Below are 20803 nucleotides of genomic sequence, written 5' to 3' on the forward strand. Positions count from 1 at the left end.
GACTAATGAAGATCTGAAGGATAGTAACTTGAAAGGCAATGGTCACAGCCCACCAAGAACATGATGTACTTTCTCGTCTTACTGAGATATAGACAGAAATTATTCAAAGGCCTAGAGACCCAAATCCATCCTGAACATTGAAAGGATGGATTACTCTCCTCTAGTACAGCATGCAGAATTTCCTTCTACTGAGGTATTTGTCCAAATTGCAGAGATTTGGAAAAATACAGAAATTGAAACTTTTCTTCCTGGCAGTGTCTTTAATGATTATTTTCACCATGACCAAGCAATACTCTTCAAGGGTTTTCCATAAGCAAGATACCAGGAGCAGAAGGGGACAAGTCCTATAAGTTTTGGTTCTGTTTCTAATCAGAATCACCACCCTTTTGAGCCTTTCAAACCAAATAATCCAAAGAAAAGGCAAGACAAAGAATCAGCACAAGGAGAGAAATAAAAACATCTCCTCTCTGGCTTTATATCTGTGATGTCATATTCATAAATGATATATCTAGATTCAACTTTGGCTTTAACTTCGGATTTCAGGGACAAAATTGATTTCTTTTGGAAGGGGGCAAAAGAGGGAGAATGGCAAGAGGGCTTTTGATTTTTCATTCACCTTTAATCAGGACTGGCAGATTCTTGTGGCCTTTGCAGGTAGCCAGTTCCTAAAAGTGGACTGCTAACTGCTGTCACTTAAAGAACTAAAAAGATTTCCTGCAAAAGCAGAGTTTGATTCAAGCCCTGAAAACTGGCTGTGAACTCTGTGGCTTTCAGCTCTTCCAAAACCTTATTTGCCTTGAGCTGAAGTGATCTGAGTGTGTCCAGTTTGTCAGATGAACAGAAAAAGAATTCTCATCTCTCTATTTCAGTTTCTATACTAGCCCTATCTCTGAGATATGAGTCAGTAACGTCTCCTGAGAGAAACCATCATGCTTAAAGACCACCAGCAGCAAAAGATATCAAAGGAACCTTGAGGAAATGTTTGGATACCTCCTTAGCCGCCTTTGAACAATTCCAGATATTTCTGAACGCAAGAGCCAGCCATGAACCACAGTGAGTCCATGTCTGGCCATAACTACTCAATAATTGGCAGCTACAAGTATTGAGAGAGCCAAAGAAAAAACCTTTCCTCCAAACATGTTCAATTGTTTGGACAGTGTCTCTAGGGGCCGATGACACTTCTCTCAGTTTTAGACTTGCAATCTTGCAGCCAAAACCACAACAAGACAGGGTAGGATGCAGGAAATAAATCAGATGCCACCCTTTTCTGGAAATTATTTTTGTGCAGCTATTTGGCAACATGTTTAGGTTTGTGGACCGGAAGGTTGTCAGACTGAACAACCCAAGAGACAGGGAAAGGAACAAGTTTCATCATTGGAATCGCTATGCATTCCTGCCCCTCTTCTCCCACCCAGTTTAATATCTATTATCTCTCCTTTAGGGCTTTGTAAAAATTGTCTCTGAGAAAGCTACATGAATGATTGGGTGAGGAGATATACTGGATGATATCTGTACCACCACATTTGGATGAATCTTCAATGTTTGGAATATGAACTTAAGATTCCTATTAACATTTTCTTCCCTAAAGTAGCGGTGTGTCCAGCTCCCCCACAATTCTTTTTTGGTTTTTTGTATCTTCCTTATGTTTGCTTTCTGTCTAATGAAAGTTTGATGCAGGCAGCCACAACAATCCTGAATTTGCACAATGCTCTGTGAGCCAGTGACCAGAAAGCAGTGCCTTAAACAAATCAAAACTAGGAAAAGTCTTTAAGTGCCTAAGAAGAATGCTGGACCTGCCACTTCCCAGAAGTTACTCTGTATGCTACGACACAAATGAAAGTTACAACCTCCACACTATTTTTTCCTTCCCACATATCTTTTTTTGATTCATAAAGCAAGCCAATGAACCAACCAACCCAGGACTGTCATCCAGCACCAGCAGTTTAATACCACCTAACTAGTTCTCTTTACTCCTCCACTTTTTTAAAAGTACCTTTTACGGCTTTGTATAGAATGATCAAATTTAAGTCTACATAGCTGGCAGACAACTCTTTCCTCCCTCTTTTTCTGTCTAAGGAAAAATAAGAAGGTTTTAAGTGATCACTTGCAAGGGGAGTATACCTGGCTATAAATGCACTTGCAAGGCATGCCACAAGCTACTCTGAAACCATCTGAAGAAGTATTCCCCTGACAGAGAGTGATGCCTGAACTTCTATATACTGACAGGTATAGAAATGACGTTTCTTGCCAGAGGAATGGGTGACAGATGAATAGAACCTTAGCATCAACGGCCCATGCTACAGAATGCCTGGAAGAAAATCAAAGTCAGAAGATCAACTCTAGAGCTTCCTAAACTATCAGCAATAGCATTAAAGGTGTTCTCTTGCTTAAACGCGATTTTTATTAAATGGAGTTTCAAAAGAATAATTTGAAACCTCTTTGACTCTGAGAGGCTTATGACAGCAAGATGGGATCTGTAGATTTCAGAAATTCAGTGATAAAATGTTGTCTTGGAACTTTTGACTTCCCTTACTCAAAGGACTCATTTTCCTGGACTCTCATTTAGCCCAGAGAAAATTTTTCCTGAACACGTTGAGGCATCAGTCACTGTTTGATTATTTGACATTTCCTTCATCAGCTGGCATCAAAAGGTGCCAAATGATGGTGTCTTGGCCAGGCAAACCTAAGCGGTACATGCTTAGTTATAGCTAATGCTATAGATGAATGATCCAGTCAGTCTAGTTGCAAGAAGCTTTTATCCTTAAGATAGGATCCAAGGTTGTTGACTAAACAGATCCATTTACTGTTGAAGCATCTTCTCTTCCCTTCTTCACTCATATTGCAGGAGTTGCTCTCCTTCAATTCATCTAACAAACTCTACACTTTTATCCCCTGGAACTCACTTAACAGTTCTGTGTCAGGGATAACACACATAAACCCCTCCCTGGTTCACTCTGCATTTAAACTCTCCCACTGTGTGAAAACAGGAAAGTAGCTCCTACATGCTGCTTGAACTAACAGCTGTGACTTGTTAGGTTCCTAGAAGGAAGAGATAAAAACTCTTTTAGTAGGAGAGACTATAAAATTAAAAGGCAGTGGTAGAGGGGAGAAGGAGGTACTTTCCTCCCATGGAAGGGAGGAAGAAACTATAAAAACCTTATAAGCCAATGAGGCAACCATGGTTTCCCTATAGCTTTTTCTAGTCTTGCTTTATAGGAAAATTCCTCCTTTAAAAGGCTAAATGAAAAGAAGCTTGACTGGCCACACCTGGTGATCTTTTAGGAGATGGTCTAGTCTTTTTAGATCTTAGTGGAAAGGCTTGAAAAACTAAGTTCTCAAGCTAGGAACCATGTCCCTTCTGGACCCCTTAGGGAAAGGTTTTCACAACATACCCCATAACAACATGTTTCTCAATGGCATAGAGGCAATTTCAGTGCCCTGGAACAACAAACACTGCCATGTTGGGAAGGTCCAAGGAGACTAAAAATGTACCAGATTTGATAATCTGCCAAAAATAATGTCTTTTAAATAAATTTTGAGAACCTACCTTTACAAATTTTTTAAATAACTTACAATTTTACAAAATTATTTCTTAGATAAGAAAGAGGTTTGTTCTGTATACCAGTCTCTAGTGCAGCTATGTGAAAGTCTCTGATAAATCCATTGGTTTCATTGTGTTTTGTTTGTAAATCCAGTATCCTTCCCAACAGCATTTATAAATAGGCACAACATTTACCTCTACACAGATATTTGAAATATCATGGTAACTTATTACAGATTTAAAAAAGTAGACTGAATATTTTATTAGCAGCTCAGCTACTTCAGGAACTCTGTAAAAGATTAAAAATGGACAGAATGTAGTAATTTTTTTCCCCATTAGAATCTCTCATGTGTCTTTTAAATTTTTCCTTACACCTTACATTTGGGCTGCATTTTTCTTTTCTGCAGGTAAAAATACTCATTTGCTTTGAATTACCATGTGAACGACTTCCCTTAATGCTTTCCTTTACTATTTGCCTGGTTTGGGGATTTATCATTACAATCCCTTTTAAGGTAGGGAATCCATTTATACTTTATCTCATATTTAATAGTAAAGAAGTATAAACACCAGTCATAATAATTTAATAACAACGTAAGATGATAAATGTTAATGTCTCAGCACAATGTGTCTTAGAAACTGCTCTCTGCAGGACAGCATGATGATGATTATAAATTTAACTGTCCCATTATTTAAATGCATCCAAACTCTCAAATGCAGAAAAGCACATAATAGTACTGTGCAGCAGTTCAGGAAGTGATGAAATATATCATGCCTAGTTCAAACTTTAGAGAGAACGTAGTCAGTCAGCTGGTAATTAATCACAAAGCTGTAGTTAACACTTCAATTCTTAAGAAAGATGCTACTAATCTTTAATAAAATCAAAGAACAAAGAACTTGGATTTATACTTCATCAATGAAACAGTACTTTCTGAATCATAACTCTAGCATCAATATCATGCATCAGTTCAATCCTGGAACACAGAACTGAGAAGGACACTACAGGCACAAGAATGCACAAGAACCTTTCCATCTTCCAGAAGTCACTCCCAAGGCCCCTATAATGACAGGGGATTTGTTTAGGTGAAATGAACTCAAATGATCCTACGGTGAACCACTTTACAAATTACAGGGACAGGCACCCTCCATCCCAACGCCGCAACCCCAAGAAGACCCTTGCCAACTTGTCCAGTAAAAAAATGTTCTTTCTGACCTGAAATCAGTGCGCCAAATCTGAAATCCCATCAAAGCTTGGTCAATCTCATCAGAGAGATGGGAGAGTGGAAAACATTTCAAAAGTGAAATGACACTTCCAAAAAGAAGAGAAGAAAACAATTTTTTTCTTCTCTTCAGGCAATGAATGGGAACTCTGAAGTATGTGATAGATTAATTAAATGCAACAATTAAATACAGCAATTACTACTGAAAGCTCATGATACAGCAAGAGATGAAGAATCTTATCTAATGAGTGTGTGTGGGTGCGCCCAGTCTTCTGTCCTTACACATATCAGCCACAGAAGCCCTTAGGTCCCATACTGAAAAATGTCCTTGAACAGTCCATTTGCTTTCATGGACATGCTTAGCACCTGCAGGACAGAATCCACACCACTACTTAGCCTTTCCTTTCATCTGTGCCATTGTATCTCATTACCAACTTTGCTGGCTTCACTCTCCTCCACTTACTAGTTTTACAGCAAACAAATCACGTGGCACCAAACACTTCCTGACACATCCACACATGGAAAGCAAATCTTCCTTTGATGATCTTCTACGAATGACAGCAAATCTGATGCACAAAGCCTCATTTCACAAGCTTTACTTTCCAACTTCATGGCCATCCCTAGCCTGCCCTTAATTTATGAGGGTTCACCTTGTAAGCCATTCAGATTCCTTGCACCCATTACTTGGGAAGACAGTTCCAGAAGTTTATTTCTCTGATGGCTAGAGAACTTCCTTTAACCTCCTGTCTAAATGTATTATCAATTAATTCATATCCATTTGATCTTATCTTTTAACTTCAATTGTTCTTCTCCCTACTTGCTATTTACTCCCAAACGTATTTCTAGAAAGTAATCATATCCTCTTTGAGTCTTCATCTTGGTCAGTCAAACCAAGCCACATTCTTTTAATGTCCCCTCAAAAGACTTTTTTACCATACTATTAATGGTCCTTGGAGACCTTTCCTGGGTTTGTTCCAGTTTACATTCACCTTTTTTCCAGTACAGATAGTCAGACTGATACCAGTAATCCAGATGAGATCTTAACATCATATTATCCTAATTGTATCAATATTTTCCAGTATCCACAGAAAATGTGGTTTTGACATTTTACAGCAGCCTTCTTCATAGCTGAAAAATACTATTAGTGAGTTTATCTTAATAAACACAGAGGTCTAACTTCCTGCAGCCCTGCTGACCAGTGAGTCCCCAGCACACAGCAAAAGGTCCCTAAATGCATGTCTTTGCAGTATTAACTTTTTGGTCATTGTGATGATTCCTATTGACAGTCATTTCATTCTTCCCATCTTATAGGCAGATTGTCCTTAAGATTAGTAATATCTCCCAACTCTCTGTTATCTGCAAATTTCATGAGCACGAACTGGGTTTTGCACTAAGATCACTAATGTGAAATATTAAACAGAACCAGTCCCAAGATGAATCTTTGAAAAATACCATAAATAAACTCCCCACATTTTTACAACTTCTCTTTCAAAATACCCCACTCTAAGTCTTTAGCCAGTTTTTAATTCTAATTCCACTCCTCTCCTGCTTATAATGATTTCCATGAACACTGTTTCAAAAGTTTTACCTAAATCCAGAAGGATCAGGCCCACTGCATTGCCCCTTTTAAAGAAATATCAAAGAAAGTTGAGGTTTGTGTAACTCTTGATAAACCATCTCACATTTTATCCCATTTACCCACATTTACATGATCTTGATTACTCCTTCCTTTCAAACTTTTTCTAAGACCTTGAACAACATCAGGGTCAAAACAACAATCCTGTAGCTTTTCCCTTTCTCTTTAAAAACAAACAGGTTTTGATACTTGCCAATCACATGCTACCATCCCAGAATGGAAAGATTAATTGAAAATCCTTGCTAGTGGAGTTGCAATTGCATGTGCCAGTTCTCTCTGGCACATAATAAAGGTTTCCTGTTTTCGCAGGGTAAGAAGTCTACATTTTCTATATTCTTCCACACTGGTGATAGTAATTTCTGTTACCCTGTCATTATTACAATTGGGTATATTATCCTTGTCCTTTGAATATACCCAATTCTCAAATCATGAAGACCACACTTCCTCCTTATAAAACCTCTTTTCATATTTAAATATAGTAGGTCACCAAACTAATGGAAGTACATGTCTTATATTAGGGCTATGGTCGATGTCATATAAGAAATGGACTGCATAGTATAAAACAGGATGAAGGAAACTCCATAAACATTGTTTGGCTCAGTGATACTTGAAGAATATCATTGAAATCAAGAAAACATTCACAAAGAGGTATAGTTCCCACTGGTACTTCTTACTAGAGGCACCAAGGTTGTTGCAATTTTTCTCTTTAGTGTGAACAAAAAGTTATTACATTGATTTCATTCCTTATTTCATGAAAGGAAGATGAGAAAGGTGTTGCAAAGGGAAATGAAGAACAGCTAAGTTTTATGCAATGAAATTTTCTCAAACAAAAAGGTATATATTTTGTAAGATGCAAGTTTATAGTCTGTAAACAGATGAACATACAGATTCACTGGCTTGCTATATTTGCTTCTTATTATTCTGTATTGCTTTCTTTTTACTATTACTATTCCATGAGAGAAGCCCATTTAAATTCTTCCTGAGGTAGCATATGCCAGAAAAAGCTACCCCTATGTCATTGTATGCAGCTGACAACAAGGAGCAATCACTAAAATTAAGTTCTCTCTGAATAAAAAGAATTATGACATTTCCTCTATCTGCCTTTTCAGCCCACAGAAATGTGAAATAAAATACAGAGTTTTCACAGTTCTTCAATCATAGTTTTCAATCATCCCTGAGACTGGAAAACCGTGTACAAAATCTACAGAAATGACATCTCTTTCCTTTCATTCCAGCATCTCCAGACTCCCATCTAGCTCTGCTCAGCCAACCTAGTATGCCTGGACAAACAAGGTAACTGATCAATCTAGCAATTAGTTAAACATAATAGCCTTTAAGATTTAAGATCTATGACAGGACAAAGTAAATTAAGAATTGGGTCTAAATAATTCTTTTGAAAACAGAAACAACCGCTAAAAGAGGTATTTTTCTTCCACTACATTTTTAAAGCACTCTATAGCCTTCTCAGAGAGATCTGCCTTTAGGATACTCTTTTTCTATTTGACTGCCTTGGCCTCTTTCTCATTTCTCTTCGATCTCACTGCTCCCATTAAAGGATCACAAATGTTGCAGAGACAAGCATTCACAAGCTGGTAAATGCCAGCAGTAGTTTTGTTCATGCATATTCATCAGAATAAATTTATAACTGCATGATCACATAATACTTCCACGGTACTATTCCACTGCTCTATCCAGACAGTGCCTTTTACCCTATTTTGTACCTTATCCATTTTCTACATGACTTCGAACATCTAAAGTTGGACTATTTCATAGTGCACAGATAAAACAGTTTGGAGTCAAGTTTGCCCAGGAAGCCTACATTGTTTTTCCCTTTTCTGAATGCATGACTTAGAACTTTAAAATTATTTTGAGATATTTTTGTAAGTAGAATGTATTTTTTTTCTATAAATTCATGGTCAGAAAAGACTTTAAAATCCTTTAGTTGGATCTCTGGCATATCACAGTCTATTAATTTTTACTTTATACTAAGGCTACTAACTTATTTTTCACAAGTGCATGCAAAAAACCCCAATCCTGGTTTGATTTGGAGGTTATCAATATTTCTTTAGAGAAACTTTCAAATCCTCATCTTAGGAGATAAAGAATCTCCACCTTCCTCTGTAGCTTATTTCATCACTGTTAAAAAAATTTGAGGTCTGTTTCTAATGTGAATTTATCCGTATACAGGTTCTAGCACAAAAGGATGCTACTGTACTATGCCTACCTCCCTTAAAATGAAAAGCCCTTGAGAATGTGGGATTTTCTCCACAAGAAAGTATTTATATATTGTAAACAAATAACTTCTGAATAATTTATCTCTCTCTTTTTTTTATAAATGCACTAAGCAGACTGGACTCTTCAGTTTTCAAACTACAAAGCAGTTCTCCAGAATTATTTCCATGGCGCTCTATCCACTCAGAGAGCTCACCATTCTTTTTAAAATGCAAGCCCCAGAAACTTATTCAGGATTCCAGTGCCAATGACATATCCAAAATTTAAATGACCTCTTAAGTTGTCCATTTCCTATTCAAATGACCTATTTTTGCCAAATCATTAGAGTGAGGACCCATGTTGAGTCATTTGTCCACTGTTACCTTGAAGTCTTTTCAGAATCAGTTTTGCAGGAAACAACTCCTCTTCATATAGACCAACAGATAATATGTTTTCTGTTCCTAAATATATGATCTTGCTTTTGGCAGTGTTAAAATTTAACTTTCTTTGAAAGGGCATAATTTAATCAAATAGTCCAAGTGGTCCTGCAAGGCTCCCCTGGCTTCATTCAGTATTTATTATTTCTCCCATTTTTATATTATCCACAAATTTCACTCAATACATTTAGTACCATTTATTTATTAAAATAATGGGGAAAATACTGAACAGCATTAGACTTCCACTAGCCTAGAGATAGCATTATTATCAATCCCTGTGCAAGGTAAACTCCATGATGACTCCCTATAAACAACTACTTTTTTGTGTTGCAAGTTCTTCAACCAGAGCAGCACGTGCCTTGTCACTGTACAGGGTTCATTCTTGAATTAGAATGGTTTTTTTCAGCACCAATTCAACTGATTTATAACAATCTCTATATACTGCTTCTACAAATCAGTAAACATAAAAATGTCAATCAGACTTCTTTGACTAGTTTGATTTTGTGTAAATCTACTTTAACTGGCATTCATTATATTTCCATTTTTAATTCCTTTTTTTTTTAATAAATCCTTAATAACTTTCCATCATATTGGCACAGATAGATGCCAGGCTAACAGATCTATAATTGCTTGGGTCAGTCTGCTTACCTTCTAGAATGTTCACACAACTTTATTATTCTTCCAGTTTCATGGAATAAATAATTAATTAGGGGTGAATGCAAATTCCATCATATGGACCTATGTTGATCTTTATAATAATAGGGTTCTAATCTTTACATTCGTAGTACGCACTGCTGTCAAAGTCAGACTGCACTGGTATAAATGGTAAATGCAATACAGGTCAGAGGGTAGAGGGGAGTAAGATGCACTTTGCTAGTGGATTTGGGGTATATTTTATGATAGGAAAAGAACACTGGGACTCAGGTTTAATTTCGTGTTCTTTGAATTAAATAATTTATTTTCCTCCCTTCTTGTTTACTGATCCTAGCTTGTGCTGCTCTTCTCTAATCTTGACAAATATTGTACCCCTATCTGACCCTTGACTATCCTTTCCTATCCATTCCTTTGTATGTCAGGTAGATTGCATTCTCTCTCCTCCATTCTCCCTCTTAGCAAGAATTAGCAGCTTTAAAATACAAGGAAAAAGGTCTTATCAGTTTCTCCTCTGGTGTTGTGGCATTCCAGAAGCATGATGTCTGGAAAAGTCACGGTCCATGCTAGTCTGTTCAGAGAAATTTTTGAAATGGACCATTTTTACTCCCTTCAAAAGGAGACCTATTAGGCAGAAGGAAGATCAGTAGAGTCAGAGAATGCTCAGTGAATTTGCCTGCCAGAATCTGACAAGCTATTCCAGAATATTTTAAAACAGCTATTTTCAGAGATTAACAATTCAACCAAATTAATCTGAATCACCATAGAGGCATACTGAGCTTGCTGAACAGAACTGTATATATTTTGTAAAACTGACATCTTTCAGAATTTAAATATCTATCTGCTGTGATTCGACTCCCAAATTTTACTATTCTGACATAAATTGTGATGTAACTTCTTCCCATATATGTCACCTACAAAGCCTGTAAGTGTTAAAAGAAAGAAGTATGCTTAGAGCCAGCCTACCACATTTCTCCTACTTTTTCCTAATTTAGACCAAAATCCAGCAATTGTATTAATAATTGGTGATGGCTAAATAACATTTCTAATTCTAAAAAACCCAGTAACAATCAAAGCACATCTTTTCTCCCTGTGTGGTTCTAGCTGTTCATTAGATATGCCATTTTTTCACTGTGACCATGACAATAGACTCGTATGTTCATAAACTTTCTATCCCCCAGAACCACAACATGCTTTTGTAAATGCAGCATCTCTGTAAAACAACATTAGTAAAGTCTGTTGTGTTTTGACCACAGCTCACTTTGGGCTCAACACAAATTTGAATGCCTGTGTTATTTCTGATGAAAGTACAGAGACCTTTTACATTTTATTTCCTTTGACAGAAAGGTGGTGTAACACTGCTTGGGTGGTGCAAAATGGACTTACGGGTGGGTTTAGGTCACTTTATGCAATGCAAGCCATCATCTTACTGCAAATGAAAATCAGGTCAACAGTTTTCCACAGAGTTCCTCCAAATGCTGTTGGTAAGGTGCAGCATCAATCCTTGTCTTCTCATCAAGCAAACATGAAACTGATGCTTGCAGGAGACTATCTGAACTCTCAAAACATGCCATAAGATGGTGTTAGATGCTATAATGTTTCACAATTATATTTTCAATGTATATCAAACACTTACCATGCAAAAGTTTAAAGTGATTTTTAATGTAAATGGCTTTATTCTCTTTATTTCCGTCATTAGAACAAATTTAAAGATCCCTTTTATGCTTTTCTTTTGAACTAGTAAGCAACATCTATACCAACCTGGACACAATATTCTTTGCTTTTCTTTTCAGACACAAAATCGATAGCATTAAGTGGGAACTCATTTTTCTCTACGGATACTTGTATCCATTATTGGATCATTTCTCATGTGCAACGAACCATGTGCTTTAATGTCAAAGTTGATTCTTTTAGTTGTTCCTTTAATTTTTTTCTTCTGTCTCTTCACTTGCAGTATCTAATATGAAACCACAAATTTAAATCTGTCTGAATGAGAGTATTCAGGGCAAAGTGCTTCAATCACCTTTAAATTGCTCATTTTGCACTACACTGAAGGTGATGTTTTTAGAAGAAAAGATGGTTGCAACTTTCTATCAAGTTCAAGCCTTTGCCTTCCTTTCTTTCTTTTCTGCCTTTTTTTTTTTTTTTTAAGGTGCAGTCACCAATTGATCTGTCATATTGTGGTTTTCAAAGATGAACTGAGAATGCTCTGAAAGGAGGTTGCTGTTGAAGAGCTGCTAGAAGACCTAGCGTAGGGAATTACATTTTCATTGTGGCTAACTTTCAATGACACTGAAGATGTCTCACTTAGAAGATCATCAAACTCATGTTTTCTCTTCCACTTCAACAGACAAAGCTTCATTCATTTGATGTGGAGACTCTGAGGAAACTAATTTTCTTTTTGAAATAAGTGTGAATTCTTTTTATCTTGTGATTTAACAACTCTTGACAATGCTTACATTTCAGTTCAGAAAAATTAGCTGTTTTCATAACTTCAGTCTTTCCAATCATTTTTTCCTACTAAGTCTTTTAGTATTCCCTTTCTCAGCCCTGGTTAATATACATGGAAGTTTAGTAATAGCTACTTCTGAATTACCTATTTGTTGTATTAATTAAAAGCTTTCCCATTTACTAAGATTATCATAATAATAACCACTTCTTGAATTTAACGCTGCAAAGAATGAAAACAAGATGTGCTAGCCATGTTCTCCAATGATTTGTCTTCCATTAATTTCTAGCAGATCAAATCCATCCTTGATTGCATGATACTCTCACCTATTTTCTTCTTCACAATATCTAACATTTAGCTCCACTCCTGTTCTCCTGTGACTTAAGAATATTATGTATTCCTATTAAGGCTTCCAGTTCTGTAACTATGTTAATGCTTAGTACAAATAAGAAGTATGTTATAGTTTTATAATATGATTTGACAAAGATTTCACGTACAAAAAGGGAGACGGGAATATAAGTGAAACAATACCTAACTTGTAGAAAAGTACATTATTCGGGAGTTTCTTTTCTAGAAAAGAATCCTGATTTTTTTAAGTTGCTGAAGGTCTGGAACTAATTTTTCATTTAACAGTTCAACATACGCTGTTTAGTGACTTACCACCATGTTACTGAGCTGTAAGAATAATGCTCCAAGTTCTCATTTTGTAAGTAGAGTGGTCCTAAGGCCTTGTGATCTTCTTTGGTGAGAAGATGCTTCAGACAGAAATTGCTGTTTCTAGCTGAACTACAGATATGACCTTCAGAAGTCTGTAAGGTGGAGCCAAAAATTTATTACTAAATTGGAAGTCAATTCGAAGCTCCCAAAGCAGCTTTTTAAAAAGCTTGTGGAGGAAAAACTTGGGAAAAGGGAAAATGAAGATAGATTACAGCTGACTGTAACTTTTACAGTGAAAACATAGAAGCTATTTTTGGTTTAAATATCTAGCGTGTGTAAGTCTAATGGTTTCTGCCCCCAACTCTACACAGTACTTAATAGAGCAAATTGTCCCAACATTTGTATTATACAAATCAGAACACTTGTTTCCTTTTTACAAGATTTTACTGAAGAGAATACTGTTGAAAAGTGCTTGATTGCCATCACTGTTGTCTGAAGTGTTTGACATATACAGAAGACTAGGGAAGCCAAGGTTGGAGAAGGGCAAACTTCTGATATGAGGCCACTGGAAAGGACCTTGAAAGCACATCTCATCTAGCTACTGCCATAATGCAGGACAGAAATATCAGTGACATTTCTGGGCACAGGTAGTCTGAACATAAAGAACACTAGTAACAGAGATCTGACATCATCTCTTCATAACATATGCCAGTGCTTCATTATTCCTTCTTATTCTTCCTAGTATCTAATCTGAATTTCTCTAGCTGGATTTCAAACCTCTTATTTCTTGTCCTATTCATGATGAACATGGAGAAAAATTATTCCCTTTCTTTCTGGGGTAGCCCAGAAGACATATATATCGAAATATATGTTTCATCTTGGACTACTTTTCCTATAGACTAAACAACACCAGTTCTTCAAACTTTCCTCATAAATCATGATCACTTTCATTGTTCTCCTTTGGACTCACTCCAGTTAACCCACTTCTTTTGTGAAGTGTAATGTTAAATGCTAACTATAATAATCTAGGTGAGATGCTGAGTATCATAATTTCCTATATCCTACAGGCTACATTTCTGTTTTTGCATCCAAGGGAGACTACTCTATCCCCCAGATCTTCTTCTAAAGGAATAGCCAGTTACTTCCCATTCCAAGCTGTTAAAGCTGCTTAATCCCACCTAAATATGAAACTTCTCTATATTGAACTAAATCCAATTTTCCAGATTGCTTCTCCAACTGGCCAAGACCATTTTGAATTTGAATTCTGTCCTCCAACTTGCTGTGGCCAGCCCACTGCCATCTGTAAATGGAATAAACATACTCTGTATTCCGTCCCCAAGCCACTACTGAAAATACCAAATAGTATGAGACACAGGAGACATGCTTGTTCAACCCAGTTGATACATTCTTCCAGTTTGACAGTGCTGATTACTTTGCTATTTTACTACCACTACAATTGCTAACTATTGTCTGAGTATGCTTTACGAATAATTCTGCACCAATCTTACCATCATGGTGTTCATATCAAGTTTTCCTGCTCTGCTTAGAAAAATATGGTATGTATGTATAACATGTAAAGACGGTCAGAAACTCTGCTGAAATGAAGACACATAATATCTATTATTGCTCTTCTGTTCACAGCCCTGTTAGCCCAAAGCAGAAAGAAAACAGATTGGTTTGACATGGGCTGCTTTCAACAGATCCATTCTGTTAGCCATTTCTTTGCTGTCTTCCAGATGTTTACATATAACATAACTAATTTGATTATTTGTTCATTGTTTGTTCTAGTAATTTTTTAGGAAGTTAAACTGACTGATGTAAAAATCCCTGGCTTCTTCCTTTTTACCCATTAAGTGCTACATTTGTTCTTTTTCAATCTCTTAGAGCCTTAGCAAGCATCTCCAGGTTATCAGAGGTGCCTGCTGACAGCTTTAAATAGTTTTGGCCAGCACTCTAAATAAGCGAGAGTCCATTTTATTAGGCTGTAAGATCATGCTCCTTTGTTTTTCATAATAATTGTATCAGCCACATGACTACAGTAGACTTCTTCAGTGAATACTGAAAAAAAAAAGGGCTTTAAATGTTTTGGCCTAAGACATGTTACATTACTAGTTCTCTCTCAACTGAGTATTGAATAGTTTCTCAGTCTTTCTTTTATTCCTTACAGAATTCAAGTAGAAACTCAACAGTCATAAACTGTAATGTTCTTTATAAAAACATATTTTTTAAGCTGGTCACTTATAAAAGGTTTCTTGTTCCTCTTAATTATAACTTCTTCTGTGCCTTGTTCTTTTTGATTTCTGTCCCCACATACTTATGCATTCCTTTATACTAATCCTAGTAATCTCACATAATTTTCATTTCCTGTACGACTCTTTCACATGTTTGAGGTCAATGTATATGATTCCACCAGATGATTTCTTGCTACATACCTACTTGCTATTCTTTATTTGCATTGGGATCATTAAATTCTGAATAGCATGTTTTTCATCAGAGAGTGCTTAATTTCTCTATTCCTTTAACGTTCTCTTCCACGACATGAGATCTTCCAGTAGTCTGAGTTTGTTGAAGTATGCTTTCTTGAAATCCTGTTTTTCTATTTTGCTGTTCTCCCTCCTTTCCTTCAAAAGGATCATTGATACTTTCATGTTCACACAAGTTCTCTTCCACTCTCATGTTCTCATCCACATCCTATTTAGCACAAGGCTGCTGTAGATTGTATTCTACCCTCTCTAGTTGCTTCCTCTACTTTCTGTACCAAAGCTGTCACAAAACCCTCATATATTTTGCTCTCCCTCTGTAAGCAGTTATATTCCCTTCTATGTAAGATTTTTTGCCTGTTTTTGTGAAGTTCTGTGCCTTAGAGGAATTGGCTATTTTCTCAAAGAAAACAAACCCACCTCAAAACAGCGCCACCCCCACAAAAGTGCCAAAACTGAACTCAAGCCTTATGCAACAGATATTTCTGGCTTGGGATTTCAACAGAAATCTCCCTGATCTCGTAACAGGTGTATGTATCTTCTTCTGGACAAGCCACTGTGTGTTGTGTGCCCTTATACACCTATTTTAGTCATACAAGCCATTCCAACAAGCCATTAGTATGCCAGTTGAGTTGGAGTTTTGTATTAAGAATTCCAGCTTTTCTGTTCCTATTTTCTGTTCCTGATTTCTATGTTTGAAGACACATTCCTAGATTTGAAAGGACAGCAGACATTTGGGCTTCAGATTGCCTGCCTAGCCTGCCATCAAGGGAGAAAATTAACACCCATTCTCATAGAACTGTTCATATTCAGTAAAAAAACAAACCCAAACTTTTCCTGATGTCCATTCACCACTAGGGTTTTTTCTGGTGACCCTCAGTATGAGAGGTCGGTTTATAAGAGGAAGAAACGGCACCTATAGTCCAGACATAGTAGCATTTTCTATATACAGAAGATAAATGGGTGGAATATTTAGCCTTAAAATGGGAAAATCAGTTAGAAATCTCAGATCCTTTTCTCACTTTACTACTTATGCAGGTATTCTGTTTGTTAAGAAGAACATGTACATTTCATGTGCTTTAAATGAAGTACAGGTATAATCCTAGTGAAGATAAGAGAGTTAAAGCATGAATGCACATTAACTGCTTGAAGTAATCTCTAAGATTAAAACCTTTTTCTCTGGTGATGACACTACCCTGGTGCATGAAGTTTGGCAACTCGTTTATCTGTCCTTTAATTCTTGGCTCCCCAGCTGTAAAATGACTTTGACAACAGTTATCAAATTTATAAGTGGGGTAAAGAATACTTACAAACCGATAAAGGTCCCCAGATGACAAGTGCTACAGAAAACAAAGGTCTATTATTAATAATTCCCATTTGGAATGATGCTCATATCCTAGTGAATACTTTAAAATCACTAGAAGAAGATCTAAAAGCTTACAGAAAATGCTGAAATGGGGTAAATTTTCTCTCATCTTCGCAAAGCATCTTGCTGCACTGAGAGCTCCAGCACACATCTGTCATCTGGAGGCCAAGTAGGCCTTCCACGATTCCAGGAAATCAATTCCAAAGACTGTAGATTGTCAGTTGCTTGTACACTGGAGGCTGTCCAGGCGGCAGATTAAATTGTATGAGAAAATTGTAGCAGGCTCTAGACTGCACATAATGGAGACCCCCAATAACCTTTCTGAGGACTTGGGAAATATGCATTGAAATTACAGGCAGGCCCTTCTGTAGCACCAAAACTGCATACTGAACTTCTCTTACTCATCACACAGGGTCATTCACAACTGAGCTATTTCTGAAGAGGAAAAACAAACCAGAAAATGTAATCACCATCCTTTCTTCCTGCAGAAAATCTACAGGGATACCAGAGCAGCATTATCTGTAAGACAGGAAAAAAAAAAAAAAAAAAAGGAAAAAAAAAAAGTTGGTAGCTGTGAAAGGCAGTCTTTAGCAGCGTTTAATGGGGCTACTGTTCCTGAATATTTCACCCCTGAGAGAATTTCAGCTGAATACCCAAAACACTGGCCAAAATGACTGCTGATGCAGAAGGCTGATTTAGACAAGTAACAGTTTCAGTTTTGTTGTTTTATTCAGACTCTGTTGACTACCCCCTGGTTTTTGGTTTCATTGTTTCTAGAGTACCCTTGACATTGCGGGAGTTCAAACTGCTAATTTGACCCTTTCGGTGCGTAACTCTCCTTGTCATAAACAGGAATGCTACATGTACACAAATAATTGAACCCCTTTTGAAAATAAAGTTTTGCTATATCAGTGAATGATGAGCTACATGCAATTATGTTTATTACTTCTGATCAACCTATGGTTTCAAAAAGTGGGCAGTTAGGCCCCTGATTTCTACTTTCCCATTTATCAGTGGCAAAGTTAGGCTGGCCATTTTATCTCTCTCCTTAATAGTATTCCTACTCTTTAGGAAAGCTGCATGCCCTAACATATATTTGTAATTTTAAAAAAATTATTATCTAAATTATTAGAAAAGTTTTACAGGGAATTTTAAGCAGATGGAAGAGGTACGTTCGTTGGTTTGGAGAGTGTGTGGGTTTTTTTGAATAGTCCTTTTACATTTGCCATGACAGATAAATATTTTTTTTCCCTTTTGCTAAAAGATTATATGGAATCATATCTCAAGCTGCCCATGACTTAAGAGTTTTTTATTTATCTCCAAAGCAGCTTTTAGGGAATCAGACTAAGCGAGTTCTTAGTCTGACAGCAAAGCTCTACAACCTCTATAAGGCACATGATCAGAGCAGGAAATGGCGAACAGGAGCTGCCCTTACCATTCTCATGGTGTTCTGACTGCCACAGGCTTCCTATATGACCTTGGTCAAGTTTTAAAATCTATTTCCTAATTCCCCATGTGCTATTCTGGGGTAATAATTTCCCATGTCAGAAGTGTCTTGAGTATAAATTTATTGCTAAATGTCTTTTGTGCTAAGACTTCTAAGTAATATACTCTCTCAAATAAAATTATCTTTCTGCTAAAGGAGCAATTGCTCTATTGATTATAAACTAACTCTGTTCGTATTTTTAACTTTTCTTTATCCGAGATCTTGGTCTGATTCATCTGTAGTTGTACTTTAGACATTCATTTACACACCAGTATTTTTCTGCTACTTATATCTGATAATTTTACACCCATTTCGATTAGCTATAGAGAACTACTTTTGATGCTAGGCACTGTATAATTAGACCTCCTATGTTCTGGGGAGGAATGATGGGGAGAAAGGTATAGAGCAGCAATCCTTGCACACACACAAAAAGAAAATCTATGGGTTGACTGAATGAAGAATGGAATGAAAGACATATGAATATGAAGAGGAGACTTTCAAAGACGGTTTTAGCCACAGGCCTTTTCATGTCAAATATCTGTGCATCCAAGCTGTAAAAAGCAAATCAGGAATTTCTAGGATCAATTTCACCCCTTTGACTCATCCCCTTCCTTTGCCCATTTGCTTTCGTAAGACAGGTCGAGAGTGTGCAACAGGAAACCAAGCAAAAACAATACAAGAGAAACGCATTTTAATTTTAGCCACACAGCTGCCTCTGGGTTCTTTAAATACACTCCCCTCTAAGTGCTTCCATACACCAAGTTATCCAAGCGCTCTAGGCAGGCTGAGTCTCAACTACAAGCTCATTCCACAACTAATCTCTGTCTGGCACTGTTACAGCAATGAAACCAACTTGGTCAAATGCCCAGTTGGGGCAAACTGGGTCCTTATCCAAGTGCCCTCTGTTACGTGGCTTGAAGCGATGAGCTACAGTCTCCGAGTTCTTTGGGCAGGGACAAGTTTTCAAACAGGGATTAAAAACAACCTCTTTTTTCCTTATCCTCTCCCTCTGCACATTAATGCACAGCATAAGAAACCAAAAATATCTTTTGAAGTCGTGCCTGTGAGTGACACTGTGCCATAGTAGAATGTGACAGGTGACCTATTCTCCTTGTGCCAGGTTGCATGTAGCCTAGCTGTCTGGAAAACTATCTGGGGAATTTAAGGACTACCAGGAGAAAAATGGGAAATCTAAAAGCTCAGTCACATACTCAGTTCTTCATCTTGGGTTGTTTTTTCCCTTTGGCTTTTGAAGGTGAAACATAAACCACCTCTGAATTCCAGAGGTTTTTTACTGCCATCATGTGGAGAACTTCCTACAAAAATGGAAAACAGTCTTCCCTGACTGGATATGATTTTTCCTGCCCTTGGCAAAACTGAAAAAATCTAATTCAGTCTTACATCTACAAAGGGCTACTCCTGGAGCCACAAATGCCATAAACATCTGCTAAATACTCTACCATCCTTAGTATACTTTGCTTTTGCCCTACTGAAGCTGTGTATTTGTCAGCATAGCAGAGCTGGTCAAGAGTGTGACAGCCTGGGTATGCCTGTCATTTCTGATATTCCACGACAGGTTTCTTTCCCTGGTCTGCAGGAACATACAAACATCTAATATTAATGCTATTTTTTTCTATGTAGCAATGATACAAAGGAAAACAATATTACAGCAGGCTATCACAAATCCAATTACATAAACTATCTTAGGATCAGAAAGATACGTTTTTCAGGCATTACAGTTCCCACTATGCAATCCTCCATTTTATCTGACCACTATTACAATCACACTTGAGGAATTCGATAAAAATATTAAAACCGTTCTGGAAGGTTGGAAATTTAGAGGAGTTTATTAATTTTAATGAAAGGAGAGTATTTCTACCTTCCAGGAAATTCCAAGATTTCAAAAGTTTTGACCAAAACCAATAACTACATTACAACTTAAAAAAAAAAAAAAAAAGGCAAAAGCAAAATGGACCATCACCAGATTTTATTTCTATTATACTTCTTTTTAGTTTTGTATTGTACTGATTAACATTGTATTTACTGCTATAGAAGTCAAAACAAAATAGGTAATTTTCCAGTGGACTTTTCAGCAATAGACACATTTTCTTTAAAGATTTTACCTTGTTAAATCAATATGATCTGGCAGACAATTACTGTCAGAACACTTCCAAGAAACTTTATTTTCCCAAAGACGTGCAAACGAGTGGCCCTATTTTCAAAAGTGGTGAGCCTCCAGTAGCTAATCCTGAATTCAGCAGAACAGAAATCAGCTTTTTGTGTGGATTAGGAATCCAATTGGTATCTTCTGTCCATTCTGCTATCTCACTTGAAATCATAACTGGGTTTTAGTTTCTCCCTGGCCAGAGGCTTGCAAACATAATATACAGACTTCAGGCAAGGTCCATAATGACTCCAGAACGAAAGATTTTCTAATTAATACTAACATCCTCCTGTAAAACACCTCTTCAGAAGAGCTGCTACCCTTCCTAAGTTTAGAAAGTTGGTCTGAAGATCTGTGAAGAACTGTCAGCAAAGCACACTGCCTTATTCCAGTCTCATAAAAATCCATTCAGATTTGGCTACAAGATACACAGGCCACTCGAACAATCAGCAGTCAGCAGCTTTTTCTTGATCTGCTCCTATAAGCCCTCACAATTCCTGTAGCCTTG

Source organism: Falco cherrug, chromosome 7 (assembly GCF_023634085.1).
Source record: "Falco cherrug isolate bFalChe1 chromosome 7, bFalChe1.pri, whole genome shotgun sequence".
Lineage (NCBI taxonomy): Eukaryota > Metazoa > Chordata > Aves > Falconiformes > Falconidae > Falco > Falco cherrug.